We start from the raw sequence: 14,401 nt of genomic DNA on the forward strand, positions 1-14,401 counted from the left end.
GAATTTTTATTTTATCAGCGGGAATTGAGCAATGGCGTTACTGTTTCGGTCACTTTTCCAGCTATATACCCCATGTTCTACCTCAGCGGCAAAGTGCAGAGTTTTACAAAAAAAAATAATAATAAACAGGTCGACAAGGATCACATTAGCGTGTCGTATACCAATCCCTACCCTTATCAACAAAAATATTTATTGTCGATTTTAATTAAATGCGGTTATATAACGATTATAATACCCGAACCAGTTTTGATCCGTTCGGCTCGAGAGTAAGGTATAAATAAATTTATTAATTAATCCGTTTACCTTTAATTGATGCGTACGAGCCGTTCGCGTGGCAAGTGTGGTACAATGTATACGTATTGCTTATTGAGAAAGATGTTTTTCTTTCGGCAAAAAATAACAACGACTAAAACAACTTCCACCAGCTCCTAATCGTTTTATTATAGTCCGAATACCTGAAATCACTTTTTATAGACAATATGCAGAGTGTTAATTAAGTACATATGTAAATTTTAAATAATCGACACTGTAATAGTAACTTTTAAACCAACTGTACGTAAATATGAACCACATTTTTGCTAATTATTATTTTTATCCAGTTCACTAATTAAATTAAATAAAATAGTAAGCGGCACGGCGTTTCGCGTTAGCCAAGTCTTTTACGTCTTTTTCGTCTAACCGTCGAATAAATACCTAATACCCGTGGTCAAGCGTCGTGACCTACTTTTCAACCTTTCGTCCGTACGCATGAAAAACTAGTCCCGAAATCCAGAAACCATCGCAAAGGGGCTTCCTTTTAATTTCGACTCACGGCCGTTAAAAGAAATAATGTAAACATAGCCTTCTATAATTGTATGCAGCAATAACAAAGAAATACTGTGCTAGCGAAAACTAAACTAAAAGGTATGATATTTTATTAAATATCTTTTTTCAATTGACCGAAATAATTTTAAAAATACAATGAAATATTCATTTACTTATTTCTTTATTGGGATTCTCAGAATCTCTAAGTATCTTATTCGGGTAACCCTTGAAGAAGGTTTGTTTTGGTTAGTTTATTATATTAGTTACATAAATTGGACATCACAATATTATTATTAAATAATGATAGATTGTTCGAATTTTACTAGTCAATTAAGAAGTGGTCTATTCGTGCAAAACAGCACGAATAGATTCACTGGGTGACGTCTGTCGTGAGTATCATAACTGACAAATGTCAAAATGCCAATGTGACACTACCGAAAACATCCGATGCCTTTCAAACCCGTGTTTCAAGTACCGGAAACGTCCGAAGTGGTTAGCGATCGTGAATAACGAAGTCGACGTCTTCAAGTGACACTTTGCGCAAGCTTTTATATCAAAATTTTATTTTTTATTATTTTATATATATATATATATATATATATATATATATATATATATATATATATATATATATATATATATATATATATATATATATATATATATATCGATTTTTCCGGACGAACGAATTTGTGTTACTTGTTTCATTCCGCTGGGACTATTTAAATCATTCGCGACCCCCGCCAAACCACCTCGCAATTTAAAAGAAGCGAATATATATATATATATATATATATATATATATATATATATATATATATATATATATATATATATATATATATATATATATATATATATATATATATATATATATATATATATATATATATATATATATATATATATATATATATATATATATATCCGTGAATCAATACGTGAAAATATATATATATATATATATATATATATATATATATATATATATATATATATATATATATATATATATATATATAATGTTTTACTTTACTTATATTTAATGAAAGGCTGGGCAATTGCCATCGCTGGTCTGGAAGAATATCGACAGAATTAAAAATTAATCAAAAAAAGATTAGTTATGGACGATTATTATCAAAATCAATAAAAAAGTTTACTATTTTTTGAAAACTTTACAGTTTTATAGTTACGACGATGTTTTTTCGAAATAAGGGATATGCTACAGGAAATCGCTAATATTAATTATAATTTAATCTCTTTCAACGTCAAATTCTAATTCGATTTCACGTGGGTATTTACTATTAAAATAAGAATGAAGAATAAAGAATAATAATAAAAAGACATCTACATTGACGTTCTACAAAACACCCCCTCGCGTCTCCACCCCTTGCTCGATTTTCACAGCGTCGAACCGGAAAGCAACTAACGGCAAATTCCGTTACCATACGCGCCCGTTAAATATAACATTATCATTTCCACATCCAGGAAGAGTCAATTTAGACCCTTCGCGATAGCAACGTCGCGTTTGCGCAGACGACACCGGCAACGTCGCTTTCCACCCCCACGGCAAGGCGACAAGCTCGTTCTCTGGTCCTCTTTCAGTCCGTCGCAGGTTGCTCTTGTACGCAGTACTTGGCGACGTATCGAGAGAGTGTGTGTGGGTGCGCGAGTGTGCGAGTCGGGGAGGTGGCGTCAGAAACAGGTGATCGGGGGTGCGTTTGGTGCGATAACGTTTATCTCCGCGCGGGGGTTGGGATGGGCCGAAATTTTTTCACCGGAAAGGGCCCGCACCATCACGAATAAGAATTTCGAAAAAAAAAATTAGTTTGTTCTTTGCGGAAAATTAGGAAAACGAACGAAACCGGCCCTATAGAGTTCCACGCGCCATTTTGGATACCTTTGTGCGGCGTTGTCGTGTTTACGATAAATTAGCAAAAGTTCCTACCAAGATATTAAATTTGAAAAAAAAGTTTGGTTATTTGGTGGGCATTTGTCTTCTCCAGGGACGCGGATTTTTTCTGAGATTTTGGAAATATCAATCTTACCTATAATAAAAAAACGACATCGTTGTTCAATGTCGCGAGAAAAAATTACTAAATTACAAAATTGTAAATTGAAAAATGATTACACCGTTTGTTTTAAAAAAGTAATGATCAAAATATTTTGCAGTAATTTTTCTGTTATTTTGACTAGTTTAAAAATTACTGGCGATTTTTTATGGGCCCTTTCCGTGACAAGAATTGTTTTTTTCGAACCGAGTGGTCTTAGCAGGTGGATAAGATCGGGCCCTATTGGATTCATTTGCGTGATCGTCCAGGACGCAGACAGTTGTATGAGAAGTACGTATGTACCCCTCCCCCCCATAATTGTACGTCCATTTTAATGGAAATCTCAAGATCGACCCACCTTTAACCGCTTTATCGTCGACATTTTTCCCGTATTAACGCCTGTCTATCCTATGTTAAAAGGAAGGAAAGGGAGAGAGAGGGAAAGAGATTGATTGCACATGGCAACCCTGGAGCTCACGTTATTAATTTTTATACACGGGGATATACTAAACACCACAACCTTTTTTTAATATTATTTCGCTTACGAAAAACTCACAAGGTTTAGATATAAGAATAAGAAAAGATAGAGCTACAGAGGTGGCTTCCTACTCCAGGAAATTATTTTCCCCTCGATTTCCACCACGTTTAATACAAATCACTCTTTCGCGTTAGGAAGTCATTTACATACCTACTTATACGCTCGTGTTTACTTTACAATCTTATTAAACGTAATAGTTATAAATAAGTTTAGGTAATGATCGGACAAGCTCCTGGTACTGCTGCTGCTGTTGTTGAATGCTTCTTGGTACTCTTATAGGAAAATCGAAGGCGTTGCGTGCGAAAGTCGAGTTTTGCAATAATCTGCTCTGATGGGCGATGGTTAATTATTATTAAAATGGACACGCGAGATACAACATTTTTGATCCGATTATAATTTGGTTATTATTTTTTTATAAACTCGGCAAATTTTCGGCCACAAGATGGTCAACAGCCGTTTGCGCATAGAAAAAAGTTCGGTTACGCCAAAATGATCGAAACGTTGCTTTCAACGTCTCTTTTTCTTCACTTTTAGTATTTCCACTGGACCATTGTGAACCAATTTTAATCTTCACACATGTATAGGAAGTTTTTGATTATCTGATGCTCCCGATCGATGTCTTTAACCTCAAAGTTTACAATTTCGTCAGGTGTAAAACGCTTTCGGTAATGTAAACGATTTTGTAAACAACTTTATTGCTGGGTAAGCGAGCAAGTGTATAAACAGGCGTTTTACTAGGAATCTGCGAATGGGAACTTGTTGAAAATTTGAACCGAAAATGTAAGTAATGTTTGCTATCTTCGAAAATACTTGTGTGTCGAAAAATCCTATTTAAAAAGTCAAAAATTCGGAAAAGCTGCATGTTTTTTCTAAGTTCTATAAACGTAGTATCTTGTAACCCAAATTTTGGCTGAGTTAAAACTGCCCCCTGCCGTTTCCAGAATTTCTAGTTAAGTTCGTCGATATCTCGTTCTAATAAGATATTTGTCACGTTATAACGTCATAACGTCTGTAAGTTTAAGGTAAAATTGAAGTGTAATTCCGTTAGCTTGCGACCTGAAGATTGCACTTTTGCCTTTCTTCTCTTCGCAGTGTTTTAAATGTTGGTATTACTTTATGGCGCGAACCCAGGCCGATTTAAAAATGACCAACCTCGAAACCGCTGCAATATTAATGAACAATTCGCCGTATAGAGTTGATAATCTCGAGACTGTGTAACACCGCATAATCAATTAGCCTCGTTCGACGTTGTACCATCGAGAGTTATTTTTTTTATTCTCGGTTATATGGTATAAAGAGTGCGAGAGAGATTCATATCGACCAATGTGTTTCGAAACCCAGGTGGTGTTTTTAAATCGCCGCGTTTTCGTCAGACCGGGCTCGTTTATCATTAAAAAGCGATTCGACAGCTTCCCGTGCGTGGGAGTTATTTGGAAAATTAATTTGATAATCGCCCGTATACCTTTATGCTGTACTTTTGTGGTATGGATGTTGAATAACAAAGTTGCTTAGGGGCTTCTTATTTTAGAGACGACCTTTTTTGTCTATCATGCTCTTACGGTTCACTATGTAACTTTCCCAAAGTCAAAGTCATGACAAATTTGGAAAAAGTTGTTCCAGAAATAGCGTTTTACAACAGGATTTTTTCAAATACCTCGAGTACCTTTGTATGAAAACTGCAAATACGAACATTATAGACTAGACCGACACGACGGTACTAAATTGTCACATTTGTCACCGTTTTCCAATTACTGAGCTGATAACTTTCAATGTAGTTGAAGCTAGGGTGTGCCTTTATCATATATGCCAAATTTCAAAAAATCGGACAAAAATGTTTAACATATTGTAAAAAAAAAGTAAAAACTGACACGATACAATCCGATACAATATCGAAAAAATGTTTTAGCACAAGATCTCGGGCATCTGCTTCAATTATTTTTGCGATAGATACAACGGTTTTCAAGAAAAAAACATCTTTTGCACGCATAAAAACAATTCTTCCATTTTGTAAAAATACTCCCTTGTTCCAAGTTTTGGGTGTTTTCTAGTGAAGTGCGGAATCGAGGAAAAATCAAAATCAGAATACGGATTTTAAATCCGTTACAGATTAACAGACGCTGATCATCTACACTAATCCAGGGAAAATATTAAAAGTATCAAATTAGTAGCTTTAGCATTAGTAGAATTGTCACTATAACAGGACTGTGGGTGTCATTAAGGATGGTAGTTATCGTTGTTGGTTTTGGCGGTTACCTAAATTTTGATTTTAGAGTTTTACCTAACGTTCACCTCAAATTTAGTAAGGAACCCGTTTATTTTCGAAAAATTTGTTTTTTTTTTATTGTTTGTTGTTATTAAATCAAACAAATTTAGATAACTGGTGTTAATTTCGTAGGCAATCTTATTTATTGGGCTACCGCAAATTCGTATTCGGTTGACGACGCAGCAGCGGCGAACCGCTCCTTTGTTCCGAGAAAACATAAGAAGAGCGCTCAGCTATTACAAATCCGCTTTAATAAATTCATCAATATTAATTACCCAACAATGAGGCGCGGACTACTCGCAAGTCACCGCGACGTTTCTAAATTGCAATTAAGAATGCCAAGCCTCTCGAAAAAAAAACGACATTCCCATTACATTAACGAAATTTGCGATCAATATTGTATATTGCAAACCTAAAAAAATAACGAAAAATTGAATAAAGCCCATAACCTCTAGGAACGCTTTTGAATAATATGTTTATTAACAAAATGTCGATAGGTTTCAACTAATTCTGTAAGTATTCCCCTTTATAATGCATTTTTTGGAGCAACCTAGAAAACCAATCTCCCACCTCCCAAGTTCGATCCGGATCAAACTGAATTAGTAAAGTTCTCCAAAATATTTTATTTTATTTTACAATCTTTTATGGTTTTGACTTCGTACGCCTGTTGTAAAGCGGAAGGGACCATTCTTTTCAGTACGTGTACCACAAGCCAGGGCCGTATTTAATATGTTAGCCGACAAGAACCGTGCCTCGCGGACTGTTGTATTTTAAGAGTAGGATTTAAAAGTAAGAACCGATTTTTTATTGCATGGACTAATAATAATCGAGGAATCTGCCCGATGAAACTCTACACAAATCTGAGTACTGGCATACGGTTCTGGAACGTCATTGTGTGTCGGTTTATGTGGTAAAAACGGTACGTACTTTGGAGAACTCTACTAGGACGTAATAGTATTTTTTTATTAAACTAAGGGATCATGCAACAATGGAACGTAATCTACATTAAAAATAACATGGCGAATAGTCGCTGGCCGCCCACGAAATTTGGCCGTTTTCGGCAAAAAACTAATATACAAAGTTAACGCAACCACTCTCTACGCGAAGAAGGCAAAACGGTACCGAGTTTTCCGCACGGCATTGTACGCTTGCACAGTCGGGACATTAAAATTCCGCATCATAAATTAGCCAGATGAGATTTGTATAAGTCGCTGATTAAACAGTTCACAGGAAAACGGCTCTCGCTGCGTATTATGTGAGAAAGTTTTCTATCGTGCGAATCCATCTCGGCGGACCGGGCGGTTACGGAAATTTGATGTTCCGACACTCGAATACACGCACACACACGTAAACTCGCTTAATTATATTACTCACCGGTGATGTAAATCCGAATCAACACCGGGCAAATTAATATAACCATAAATCTTTCGTTTCTGATTGCAATTAATCGAGGCACGGCTTTAAGCAAAACCCAGCGTTTAAAGACGCCAACGTACTACGCCGGACCAATACCCACAATGCGTCGCGCGAGCCGAAGTTTCTGTTGTCGTTTAACAGGCAGGCAGGTTGTTGTTTTCTATTGTGCTTTGGTTAAGGGTGAATGACGTAATCGGACTGAAAATTAAGAAACCGGCCCCTTTATTGAAACTTTTACCTCGTACGTTAAGGCCGTTTGAGCGCCTCGCATGCGTCGGACGGCCTCTCGACTCGTGCCTGGAATGAAAATATCGCCATATTATGAATGGAGAAGTTCGTAACTAATTGTTATTATCGACGATTAGCGTGTAAACCGCGCAGAATGGTATGATGGCTTGTGTGTATGTGTGTGTAATGCCGCTGCGTGGTACTTTTGCAGGGAATACTAATTGCGCGTGCGGTCTTGCGCGCCCGCGGCGTTGCCGCGTCGCGTTTTAAGGGAAAATAAAGTGTCTCGGCGGCGGAGTGCGTTAACATTGCGATTTTATCGACGGAGCGAGGCAGTAAACTTAATTGTCGCCGTGTTCCCTGAGGAATCGGCAATGAAAAACGAGAGTCGGACAGGCAGAAGAAAAAATATCGTTGTACGAGTCTGAGAGAGTGGCGGCATTAACGTCCGAGCGGATTATCTAATAAAATAAACAAATAATTACTATTCTAAAATAATGGCGGTATAAATAACAAACTGCAATAAACTTTTAAACGTAACGCGTTTGCAACGACGGACGGAGCGTACATGGTGAACAAAGCTCTTCGTCCCAATTCAGCGAAAGTAATGCATATGATCTTTTTCGGTTTGAATTTCACAAAAGCGCTGAAACGTATTTATAAAAGTAAAATATTAGAATCGCCACAATCGGCATCCAATATCGATGGATCTATGGTACTGTCGGGAAGCTGACACATCGCCGTCTGTCTGCCCGTCGTCGCTTTTCTTTGTGGCACCCAATAGGATGTTAATTTATAGTTATAGCCCTAGAAAAACTCTAGCCCTGAGTCGCCGTGGCCAAACAATTAGTATCGGGACATATAACACTACTTTTATTAAAGCCCTGTCTGCCATGCTCACAATGCGTCCTAGTGGCTATCTACGTTTCTTACCAAAATATGACCCATGTCGCAGCTATCTCAGCTATCCAATGCTTACCATGCCCGAATTTAAAATTGGATCCATGGCTTGATCTTTTCAACTCCAGCCACATACCACAATAATTTTTCTGTGACCTTGTCAATCCTGGAATGTCTTTCACTTCGTACCGCTCATTGCCTAGTCGCTTGGAGATTCTAAACTGGTCTCGCCAATTCGGCAATAGCTTTTGACTAAATCCTGTTGGTTGTACTGAAGTAATCCGAAGTAAAACCAGGTCCTGAACTTTGAATGTCATTGCTGCCGACCTTCTTGCGTGAAATTGTTCTTTTTTACCTCTTCACATGACCATTTCCTCGCCGGAAGTCCTACAGCATTCAGGTATTGAGTAACGCCTCTCTTGGTATAGAATGTTTTTAATTTTTATGAAGTAAATCGTAAGTCGTTTATACCCCTTTTCAGAGCTCCCAATTTTTTAATCATGTTATTTAGCGCTTCAAGTACGTAAGAAGTTTTTGTGTTTTCCAACGAATAAATTAAAATAAATTTCGAAAAAGTATCAATTACAACGAAAAGTTGAGAAATCGATACGAATGTGCCACCGAGTCGGAAGTCTTGGATAAATAAAAAAGACTCCTGGATGCAACCCGATAGCGGAGGAATAATCTAACGCTGCAACTACTCCTTATTGAGCAAGCGATTTTTAAATATATGGGTAAAAGCTAAAATTTAATTTCAAGATATTTTATAAAAATTTTAATAATCCGTATCAGTATCGAATAGTCCTCGGTATGTCCCTAAACGAGGGTTATACTGTGGTATCAGTTTTGGTTTCAACGCCAGGACAGAGAATCGTAGCGAGTGGTTGCACTGATCGGCGACAATTTATAGACTTCTCGACGTAATGCATATAATTTATACGCAAGCGGCGAAGATGATTTTATACGTTTATTTCTCGGTGCCCGTCAACTTAAGTACTATCATAATTTCCTGTTGCTTATACGCCAATTATTGGCAATAATTTATTACACGTTAGAGAGAGAAATTACCGCGGCACAGAATGTTTTCGCACCGGTTAATTATCATAATACCGTATCGCGTAGACTATAGTATACCTAAATCAGGATCAGGCAACTCATCGACAAGCTGCCAAAAAGGCCCCCACACCGTTGATCACGATTTTCATCAATCAAACAATCAATCACTTTATTTCTTCTGGACATCTCATTGTTGCCAGCTAACGCCGTGGAATTTCGTGCCTATGAAAAGTGAGGTTAGGATGATCGTTTTTGTTTTTGTTTAGCTCAATAAATTAATATCGATTGTGTCCCTCAGTTATAACTTAATAATAGAGATCGGTTGTGGTACAACAAATTAAACGTCTGATTGTTGCAAACCAACCTAAAATAAAATAAATCTGAAAAAAACCACACTTTGTTCCCATCAGTTTTCTACTATAAGTTCAAATTTCGTTCGTGCAAAATCCTAAAAGTGAAGAAACTTCCAATGGCGGAAATACATGCTATAAATAAATTTAAGACCACATTGCTTAATTTTAGATCAGATAGTAACAATTTAAGCAATATTTAATCCAACCTTATCAGGGAACTTTAAGAAGTTTAATTATATTTTCGGTTATTCTTTTTTTGTTTTGGGAAGATCAATAATTTGTGTATTGACGCAAAGTGAATACGGTCAAATATCAAATATCTCTCTTTTCTGGCTACGTGTCTTTTTTTTCTTTGCCATTACTAATTTTAGTGTTCTGTTTTGAAGCAAACCACAATGTTGAGAATGTATTTTATGGATTTTACAAACTACATCCAGGATTATGCGTACGTCACGTCAACTTTTGATTGAAGTATGTAATTATTATTACATTTTTCTGTTGTGTTCTTTGTACGATTGATTATTAGTCTGATGATGTGTAAACGTATTAAACCAAACGTTAGTCATATATGTGACGTTTAATTTGTTGTCCTAGAAACGATCATTACTCTTCAATCTGTCAACAAATACGAGGGTTACTTGAAAAGTTTCCGACCTAACAATGATACAAGACATTTTTTCTCAATTTGTTTTTTATTTTTCTACATAATCTGCTTGTAACTCTATACACTTTTCCCAACTATGCTTCCATCTCTCTAACCCGTCCAAATAGTACCCAGCGTTTTTCATATCAAAATAATTGTTCACGTTTGACGAAAATCTTTGTCATCCGAGCGCAGTTTTAAGATGAAGAAACAAAGAGAAGCCGCTTGGGACTAGATCTGGTGAGTAAGGCGGATGGTCAAGCAGTTCAAACCGTAATTCGTAGATTTTGGCACAACAGGAATGTGGCCGTTTTTCCGCAATTTTTGTCCTTAGCTTGTTAAGTAATGACGTGTAGTATGCTCCTATAATGGTCGCATCACTTTCTCAGCCGAAAAGTTTTTGCTTTTTTCGGAGTGGGTTCCCTCTTCGCAGTCCACTGTTTTGACTGTATTTTTGAATCGGGGGTATAATGATGTATCCAAGCTTCATCTACATTGAAATTTGGAATTTATTGCGCCTAAAATGCGTTGGAAACGTCCATTCGAACACGTTGTTGGTCTAACGTGAATAAAGGCGGCACCCAAAGCGCAGACAGCTTTCTCATGCCTATCTGTCTCTCTCACTCTAATTCGTCCGTTTAACTCAATTTGATAAACCTTACAGTTGCAGTAGTTACAGTTTTTGGACGTCCCGAACGTTGATCATCTTCTAAGCTCTTACGGCCACGTTTAAATTCAGCTGTCCAAAATTTCACTGTGGTAAATGACGATGCCAGTCACCATACACAGAGTCCAACTCAACTTTAATTTGGGCAGGCGTATTGCCTTTCAAAAAATTTTGTAACAGCTCTATACTCAATTTTCTCCATTTTCACGAAAACACTCACATCGACTCACTCAAACAACTCTCAACTAACCCAACTTTGGTAAGTAACTATCAAGAGGTGCACAACTACGATCACTAGCTTTTAGTAACTAGGTCGGAAACTTTTCAAATGACCCTCGTATATCTGATTACACATTTGGTGCTTGTGCAAGAGCACAGAGAGTTCGATTACCCTAGAAAATGGTATTTATATGGTATTAACTGATATCAAACTGCCAACAATGCCTTTTACTTAACGAAACGACATATGGAACAATGGTAATGGTATTCTACAGAGTAAAGAACCTAAATCAGCGAAATGTGTTGCGACTTGGCTTCTCATAATGAGAACTTTCGAAATTCAGATAAATGCTTCTTTTGCAGTTTATTATTTATCTACAAATTGTTTTCCTTCCCTGTTCGAAGGCGTATTCGTCTTGTTTAAATGTTAACAAAGATCAGTGTTGAAACTTTTGTTTGCAAATCACGTTTAGTTTCAAAAAAATATATTTTTCCTACTCTTACTCTAAAATACGCAATTATCCTTGGACCAAGCTAGCGGAAAGGCCCCGTTCAGATGTCAGCCAGAAAACCACTAAAGGAAGTGAAAATTACCACCATCGTGGTAGACATCGCGCTCTGGTACAAAAGCCCTGTTTATATGACCTCTTTTTATTATGAATTGCGTTGACACCTAAAACACCCGACGTGCACGAGCCCTGTGAAGAACAGTAAGCCAAATCGAAAATTAAAGACTCAAACACACACGTTATAACGCAGCGTTTAAGGAACGCGTCCAAAGCAGGCGTTAGGCGATCTTGCCTACGTCACACACCCAGCATTATCTGAGCAGGCGCTCCAATACTGTGGTTGAGTTTGGACAGCACTCACGAGTTCTGATAAGAAAGTTTGCTTCTTGCTTTAAATTGTATAGGAGGAGATGGTATTGGGTTCACCCAGTAAACCAAAGGTGGGAAGAGCTGAGCGAACACCACCGTCTGTGCAGAGAGGTGCACTCTCATGAAAATCGCATTTTTTTATTACTTCCCAATGTCAAAACAAAGTTTGTAATGCGTCTATAGTAGTAGTATTATCATTACAACAAACTGAAGGAGATTTGTAGCCCGGGAAAGGTTAGCCGTTTGATTAAGGTGTACATATGGCTAAGGTGTACGTAGGTATTCGTATTTACTTGTGATTGGCAATCCCACTCCAACCCTCCGCCTTCTTCAGTACATTTGTGTACCAGTGATGAGAGGAATCAAATAGATAATCGTATACGCGGTCCAGCAGCTAGCGCTGAGTGATAACGCCACGTATCCCCTACAACCCGACCGAAAACCATCTCGATTTCATCCCAAATTTCTTGTGAATATTCCTCCCATGATACTGGTAGAAACCGGGCCACCATCGACCGAACTATTTACCTTACGGGACCCGATAGAAAAAAACGATTGTATACGAGAGAGTGTGGTAGTACCGCCGCGGCCGAGGTGCGTGGTACCGTTTCAGTGACGCTAGTCGCCTTAAGAGCGCGGTCGCCATCAAATGGTACATAAAGTGTTGCTGTGGGTGCCTGATTAATTTTGTATAGTTGGTGCTCGTTTTCCCGCTGTGGATGGTACTATTGGATACTACTATTTTCTTTCCGGGTAAGCGGAAGCAAGTGCAATATACTAACAGTACCACTAGGAACCTCTTTCTTAAACAGATCTCTCTTTGATTCTTGGTAAATTTAATGTAGTGTCACCCATACACGTGCGGTTTTGATCAAGGTTTAGGACTATACACTACACAAAATAAATATTTGAAATTATAAAGCAGTTCACGTTAAGACCGATCATGACAGTCGAAACAACCGCTCTTTGTTGACTTTTCACTGACAGTTACAGCCATAAAGTACTACGGCTGCTTTTGTTTCATGTATTTTTCTGTGCTTTTTTATGAAAACTAACCAAATCTCTATTCTGCAAACGTAGAAATATGTATATCACTTAAAGTTTGTCTAAAATAAGTAATAGTGTAATATAAAATAGTGCGGAACCGGCCTTAAATGTTTTTCAAAAGTAATCGTTGTGCGGAAATAAAATGGCAGGTAACAGTTAATTATTATTAAACATTTAGAAAAAAATTATTTCTTTGATTTTTGCTTAATATGTAATTATTATATAATAATAGAAAAAAATTAAATGTGCAATTGAAAACAGAACAATATCAAAAAAACGGTTCGTTTCGGATAGAGCCGTATTATTTTTTTTACCGATTGGATCATGTGACGTTTTTGTGTTTTTTGCAATATGGATATGCTTTTAATTTTTTTCTGTAAGCCCAAACTCAACTTACCAATCTTCATTTGTTGCGTTTGGAGTGCACCGCGTTATAAAGTCCTGGAAGTCAATTCTCACATAGAAAATAATTGAGAAACTTCCGGTTATACCGGAGTTTATCGGCCTTGAACTACAGAAAACCGTGAGAAACAAGTTTGCGGGCAAAATTTCACTGCAATTATCTCATAAAAATTTTGGTCGAAGAACATCTTTTGCGACAATCATAATAAGAAAAAAAGCAGATTGAAATACCGGCTGGTGCGGAATTTAACCTAATGGTCGTCATGTCCACCATGTTCTAACGTAATGACGTAAAAATAAGTAAATCAGGTTAACCGTATAGATATACCAGTATTATTTCCAGGTGCAAAAACTCATACACCTCTCACCTACATTTCCGACTACTTACTACACGGCCAAGCGTAGCCGTTGCACCATTTATGAATACGAATATTTACGCAATAAGTTATGCCAGTAAAGTTTTATTCGTTCATAAACGCGCGTTAAAAAAATAATTTGAAGCGGTATAATAAATAACGATATTCAATATTTTCTAAACACAAAATTTTTTCTAAGTATACCTGGCAACAGTGCACGACTGTTAAAAGTCCAAAATCTCCAAACAAAAAATTGGTGTGTTCTTTAAAACCACCTTTTGGGCAATTCTCGTACTAATTTTTTATAACAATCCTTTTTAATTTTCTAGCTTAATTTGCATCACTTACAATTTTTGAAAACAAATTGTTGATTGGATTTTTTTATATAATATTTGACAGACGACCCTCTCATCGCCTATGTGGATTCAATACAGTTTCGATGAAAGACTAAGTGAGTCTAATAGCAAGTGCTGTTGTGCAAAACACTCTGTGTTCATCTTTCAGCTTGTTGACGCTTCTAAGCGATAAGCCAAAAACCGAATTGCAAAGGGTCTACAGCTGCATTGAAATCTTGTCCAAT

The 14,401-nt window shown here is 37.0% G+C and overlaps 1 protein-coding gene across 8 annotated transcripts in view; it reads left to right on the forward strand.

Annotated features, from left to right (window-relative positions):
* LOC132704311 (SH3 and multiple ankyrin repeat domains protein 3) overlaps positions 1–14,401 on the forward strand; it is a 104,808-nt gene that overhangs the window by 28,010 nt on the left and 62,397 nt on the right. The window contains exons 1-2 of one of the 8 annotated variants that reach the window (XM_060674222.1): positions 2,415–2,509; positions 3,076–3,146. The exons of 1 other annotated variant lie outside the window; for it this stretch is intronic. The gene's annotated coding sequence lies outside the window, so the exon portion shown is untranslated. Of the gene's footprint in view, positions 1–2,414; positions 2,520–2,540; positions 3,147–12,629; positions 12,770–14,401 lie in introns of those variants that run through there. 6 more of the 8 variants (XM_060674224.1, XM_060674225.1, XM_060674221.1 and 3 more) reach the window with 6 other exon arrangements.

The sequence above is a fragment of the Cylas formicarius genome, unplaced genomic scaffold, assembly GCF_029955315.1.
Source record: "Cylas formicarius isolate icCylForm1 unplaced genomic scaffold, icCylForm1.1 PGA_scaffold_7__23_contigs__length_41026272, whole genome shotgun sequence".
Classification (NCBI taxonomy): domain Eukaryota; kingdom Metazoa; phylum Arthropoda; class Insecta; order Coleoptera; family Brentidae; genus Cylas; species Cylas formicarius.